A 6,696-nucleotide genomic window follows, 5' to 3' on the forward strand; every position below is an offset into this window, starting at 1 on the left:
CAAGTTTATATCCCACCCTACCTCCAAAGGAGCCCAGGCCAGCAAACACACAAATAATGAAACCCTTAAGACAGCTAAACATAATTCCAATGAAGATTGCAATTGTTTTAAGTGTGTATATTTCTGTTTTATATGAGTAATTATATTGTAAATTGCTTCGTGATGCTTCATGGACTGAAAAATGGAACACATGAATCAATGAGAAAATTAATACCCCCAAAAATGTCTTTTACACATCAAAATAACAGCAGCCCAAATCCCAATTTCTTGTTAGATGCCCAAAGAGCAAAAGTTATGTGCTCTTTTGTGGGGGCCAACATGCCCCTCTGGTGGGAGTTTTACATTTTAAAGGAAATGTCTGGGATTTGGGGGGTATGGATGGATGGGTGTTTTTTTTGCCTCGGGCTTGGGTGCGGGCTGCTCTGCATGCCGTGGCCGCTTCCAGCCCGAGCTGGGGAAAGAGGCATGCAGGCACAGCAGCAGCGGCCCCACACACCTCTTTCCTGGCACACTGGCACAGGCTGGCAGCAGCTCGGGCTGTCCTCTTTCCCGCTCTTCAAGATATGGCATTCCTATCCGGATCTCCAACCTCTGTTTGAAAACCTCCAAGGAAGGAGTCCGCGATTGGGTAAGATCTGGACTTTATTGATTAGAAAGCAGTGACTATAAGAGGACTAGGCTTTCTGAGACTGAAGCATGGGAAGTCAAATTTAAATTTGTATAATTTGGCAGAAGATTTGGATTAATTGTTTAATGGGTATTTGTATCATTTGAAAATGGATTAGATACTTAAATTGGAAAATCTAATAAAAATGTTTATTAAGGAAGGAGTCCGCCATTTCTTGTGGGAGACTGTTCCACTGGAAAACTATCAAAGCAACATTCATTCATTCATTCATTCATTCATTTATAACCCACATTTCTTCCTGATACCGGTAGGACTTAACATTAGCCTCAAAAAGCAAGAGTCTGGCTCCCTCTGTTGACCAACCCTGTCATTTTCACATTAGCCAACTATTTTAACTCTGGAAACGGGGGGGGGGGGGCAACGCAAAATCCTCTCAAAATCCCCCCCCCCCTATTTTCAAGCGGCAAAATCAGGTGCATAATTTTAGAAAATATTCTCCAAAGGCAGGAGAAATTATACAGCAGCTTCTGAGGAAATGGGTCTACCAAAAATGCTTTGAGGTGGAGGTTTCACAATCAAGCAGTTTATGAAATAAATTATGAGATGAAGAGAAAGCAGGGGAAGTTTGGGACCCGGCTCTTTAAAAGCATCTAATGCAGTAGGGGCACAAAGAGGCGACAGGGCTGGAGGGGTAAATGGCAATCAGACCTCGAAAAGCTGGTCCCATCAGATCAAGTTCATCCATTTTGCTGAATTAATTATAAACCAAAATTGTTTCAACTGGATTTTTAACAAATGAGCAATTCATTGTGACTGTTTTGGATTCTGTTGCGTTATTACCATATCGGCCTGAAAATAAGCCTCACTTTCCCCCCAAATTCCGACCGTGAAAAGTTAAAAGTGAGGCTTATATTCGCAACCTTATGGTATGCAGCCAGGAAAGCGGGGCAAACAGCACCAGGAGCGCGGCAAAGCAGCGTCCGCCCCGTGCATAGTTCCCATCCTCTCCCCCTCTAATTTTAAAGGTGTGGCTTATATTAGAGTGCTGCTTATATTCAGGCCAATATGGTATCAGAAGGTCATCAGTTCGAATCCTTGTGACGGTCCCAGCTCCTGCCAACCTAGCAGTTCGAAAGCACGTCAAAGTGCAAGGAGATAAATAGGTACCGCTCCAGCGGGAAGGTAAACGGCGTTTCCATACGCTGCTCTGGTTTGCCAGAAGCGGCTTTGTCATGCTGGCCACATGACCCGGAAGCTGTCTTCGCGGGGCGATTAGAAGACAGATGGCCGGCCGAGTGCGCCGAATTGCGCGTTGTCGTCGTCGTCGCTGTTTGGGAAGCAGTGGGAAAGTTTCCCTGCGGGCACTGCTGACTCCGGAGCGCGCTTCTTCTTCTCCATCCCCTGCATGCCCCAGTACCAGAATTTCTCACCGCGCACCCAGGGTGAGCCCAACCTGCCGGCAAGCAGCTTCCCCTTAGCGAAAGGCGCCCGGCCTCCTCCATAGCAAGCCCGCTATGACCTTGCGAAGTAGACGGGGCAGCCGTGGGTCTTCCCTCAGCCGCCATCCATCTGTCCGCCTCCGGAGAGGGAGAGCGAGGGGGCGAGCCTCGTCTTGGCAGCAGAAGTCCTGGTCACTTTTGCTTCTAGGGGGTACGCCCATGGGCTGGGTACGCCCATGAGTCACACAAGAGAATATTCTGAATGATGTTTTTTTATAGGATTGGGATCACTGGCGTAATGCTGGTGGTCAACAACAGAGTTTAAAGACAAATCAAGGCAAATCTTTAAAAATGTAGTATAAACACTGACAACTGGGAAACACTGGCCTGTGAGCGCTCCAGTTAGAGAACAGCCTTTACCAAAGGTGTCATGAAGAAACTGGATCTCAGGACGCAAGGGAGAAATGTGCCAAGAGGAAGGCACGCTTGGCAAATCCACACCGTGATCAATTCCTGCCTGGAAAACAATGTCCCCACTGTGGAAGGACGTGTGGATCCAAAATTGGCCTCCACAGTCACTTACGAACCCATTGTTAAAACCGTGTTTATGGAAGACAATCTTACTCGGCTACGAGTGATCGCCAAAGAAGAAATGTTGGTTATTATTATTACTGTTTGAATTCAAATGTATAGTGTAAAACTGAATTTTTAAAAAAGAAAAAATAGAAATGACCTTAACGTCAGACCTCCATAAAAAAAATCATTCCAGTGTAGCACCTTAGAGACCAACTAAGTTTGCCATTGGTATGAGCTTTCTTGTGCATGCACACTTCTTCAGATACACTGAAACAGAAGTCACCAGACCCTTATATATAGTGAGAGGATGGGAAGGGGTATTACTCAGAAGGGTAGTGGGAATGGGTGATTGACTGATAGGTGTGGCAAACCTGTTGACTGTTAACGACTGCAACTGGTCTTACAGGGAAAAGCAAGGGGTGACCTCCAGCCATTCACACAGATGTATGGAGAGAGGTTTTGTCACGGACACTTGAAGGGTTGGCAATAGATTTCACTGACTCATACGGGACAGTGTCCCTGCTCAAGTTTCCTTCTGCTATGTGGCCAATGTATGCATGTAACTACAGCTTTTGCTGAAGTTGATCAATGCCCTTTTATTTTATTTTATTTTATTTAAAAAAAACAATATTTGGTTTATTTATAACTCACCTTTTTCTCCAAGAGCTCAGGATGGCATACATGGTTCTCTCTCCCCCCCCCCCCAAATCATTTAATCCCCACCAGCATCCTGTGAGCTAAATTAGGCTGAGAAGCAATGAATAGCAGCAACAGACAGACAACACGGTAATGTTAGCAAAACAATGAAAAGGTAAACCACCGTGAAGTGCAAATATTTAAATGTATACCGTGTTTCTCATATTATAAGACATGTCTTATATTTATTTTTTCCTCAAAAAAAAACACTATGGCTTATTTTCAAGGGGTGTTTTTTTTTTCCTCCTCCTCCTGCCGCGGCCGGCATTGCGGTATGCACCAACAACCTTCACATATACAAGGAGTTTCAAAAATGTATACAAAATCTCATGCTTGAAGTCTTAAAAGTCCAGTATAAAGTGCAATAATCAAGTCCGATAGAAAGTGCTATGATGTATCCTGCGTTCTTATCTCATCCGACGGGCGGCCAGCTTCTTCCCCGTTTCACAGGAATGGTTTCCTCAGGGGGGCGGACTCTTTCAAAGGTTCATGTGTAAAAGCTTAACAAGACTACCGAAGCTCACAATTCTGATTTTTGAAACTCCTTGGATATGTGAAGGTTGTTGGTGCATATACATTTAAATATTTGCACTTCACGGTGGTTTACCTTTTCATTGTTTTGAGAAGCAATGAATGGCGCAAGGTCGCCCAGTGATCTGCATAGCCACGTGGGGATTCGAACTCCCATCTCCCAGGTCCTACAGCAGGCATGGCCAAACTTGGCACTCCTCCAGCTGTTTTGGGACTACAACCCCCCATCATCCCTAGCTAACAGGACCCGTGGTCAGGGATGATGGGAATTGTAGTCCCAAAACAGCTGGAGGGCCAAGTTTGGCCATGCCTGTCCTACTGTCTAATTACTACACCACATTGGCTCTACAAATAATCATAATGACACCCACCAGGCTCTTAATCTCAGGGTCATGGGTTCGAGCCCCATGTTGGGCAAAATATCCCTGCACTGCAGTGTGTTGGATTAGATTATCTTTGTGGTCCCTTCCAACTCTGATTTATTATTATTTACTATTATTTCCGGAGAATATTCTGGAAAATACCATCCTCTTTTTTTTTTCTGGGGGAAACAAAGAAGTATCAACATTTTGGCTCGTGTCTTTTAAGTCAGTGTTTCCCAACCAGTGTGCCTCCAGATGTTTTGGGACTACAACTCCCATCATTCCTGACCACTGGTCTTGCTAGCTAGGGATGATGGGAGTTGTAGTCCCAAAACATCTGGAGGCACACTGGTTGGAAAACACTGTTTTAAGTGTCATGTTGATTTTTTCAGTCGGCTCTTCCATCCCATGGATAGATTTAGATTCTGGGCTGAGAATGTGAAATTTATTGCCCGTGTCTTGACAGTGTTACTACATAAACAGCTCCTGCAGAGTTCCCACAGGCCCTGCTCCCTGCCAGGGAGAGGCCGTCCTTCAAGAAAAGCTGTAAAAGAAATTCCTCTGCTGACAGGAAAGTCAAGTCCGGGCGTCGTCGTTCTTTTAATGCCCAGTTTTTCACCACCAGTCTTCCTTGCCGGCAGCTGCTAAACAGGATTGGTGTCTCACGGCAGCTGCTAAACAGGATTGGTGTCTCATTTTTACGGGCTTTTGCTTTCCAAGGCTGTCATTCCGAACTTTTACTATGATAAATGCCACATGGGGTGGTTATGATAAATCTATACAACGCAAGAACAGTCTCTGCTGGATCAGGCCCCTGGCCCATCTAGTCCAGCATCCTGTCCTCACAGCGGCCAACTGGGAAACTGTGGGAAACTGGCAGGCAGGATCTGAGCACAAGATCGCTCTCCCTTCCTGTGGTTTCCAGCAACTGGCATTCAGAAGCAGTACTACATCCAGATGTGGAGGCAGAACATAGCCAAACACTCAGCTGGGATCACTCAGAGGGACATGGGTGGCGCTGTAGTAAAAACCACAGAGCCTCAGAACCACGGGAGCCAGTGTGGTGTAGTGGTTAAGAGCGGTAGACTCGTAAGCTGCTGTGTGACCTTGGGCTAGTCACACTTCTCTGAAGTCTCTCAGCCCCACCCACCTCACAGAGTGTTTGTTGTGGGGGAGGAAGGGAAAGGGAGAATGTTAGCCGCTTTGAGACTCCTTCGGGTAGTGATAAAGCGGGATATCAAATCCAAACTCCTCTTCTTCTCTTGGGCTTGCTGACCTTCTGATCAGCAGTTCGAATCCCGTGCAACGGGGGTGAGCTCCCGTTGCTCTGTCCCAGCTCTGCCAACCTAGCAGTTTGAAAGCACGGCAGAGCAAGTAGATAATTAGGTACCGCTGCGGTGGGAAGGTAAATGGTGTTTCCGTGCATTCTGGCTTCCATCCCATTGCGCCTGAAGTGGTTTAGTCATGCTGGACACATGACCCGGAAAGCTGTCTGTGGACAAACGCCGGCTCCCTCGGCCTCAAAGCGAGATGAGTGCCTCACCCCACAGTCGCCTTTGACTGGACTTAACTGTCCAGGGGTCCTTTACCTTTTTACTTATAGCCATGGGCATAGCCGAACACTTGGCTGAGCAATGTGTGACTGTTAATGTTAAAAATCCGGCAGGGGGAAAGTTTCTGTGGTCCGCCCCACCCCCACCCCCCGCTTCCCTTGATGCCCTAAGCATGTGCTTATTTTGCTTAATGGTTATTGCAGCCTCGATTAGACACAATCACCTGCCACGAGTATTATTTGCAAGAAATAAATGACCTTTATTGACAAAATGTAAAACTATGCACACACGCACAAACACACACAAATAATGTAAAGGACTTTGCATTCTCGCGGCACACAAATTGGCTTTCATTGGTGTAGTGTTGAAAAGAGGTTTCGCCGGGTAATTCGTCTTAGAACTCAGCCAGGAATCCGGAACTAGCAGCCAAAATGAGGAATGTCAGTAGCTGTGAGTTACCCCCCTATGAGACCCTCTCGCTTTCTTGAGATCTACATAGGAGGTGATCCCCTTATCTGAGCACACCTATTCCCAGCCCTGTATTAAAATACTGGGGGGGGGGAATTCAAGGAAGCCATCATGGGTCTCCGTTCCCTTGCATTCTGCCAGAGGTCTTCCAACAGTGCCAGGTGGCTGTGCAGGAGTTCTCAGGTCGGGTTTGGCATCTGCAAAAAGCTTCGTTCTCAATATAAACTGGCACAAAAGTTTCAAAGGCTTCCAAGTCTGGGAGGGTCTATTTCAGGCTCTGTGGGGTGGAGAGAAATGAGGGCACCACCATCCCTCTGTATGGCAGGCACACATGGCTTGGGCCAGCCCACCCAGAGGGCAAGGACTCCAGCCCTGATCAAACCTACCCAGCTCCCATCACTCCTTTGTGGCCGCCTGCTGAGACCTAGCCCTTTGCCATGGCC

Source organism: Zootoca vivipara, chromosome 17 (genome assembly GCF_963506605.1).
Source record: "Zootoca vivipara chromosome 17, rZooViv1.1, whole genome shotgun sequence".
Taxonomy (NCBI): domain Eukaryota; kingdom Metazoa; phylum Chordata; class Lepidosauria; order Squamata; family Lacertidae; genus Zootoca; species Zootoca vivipara.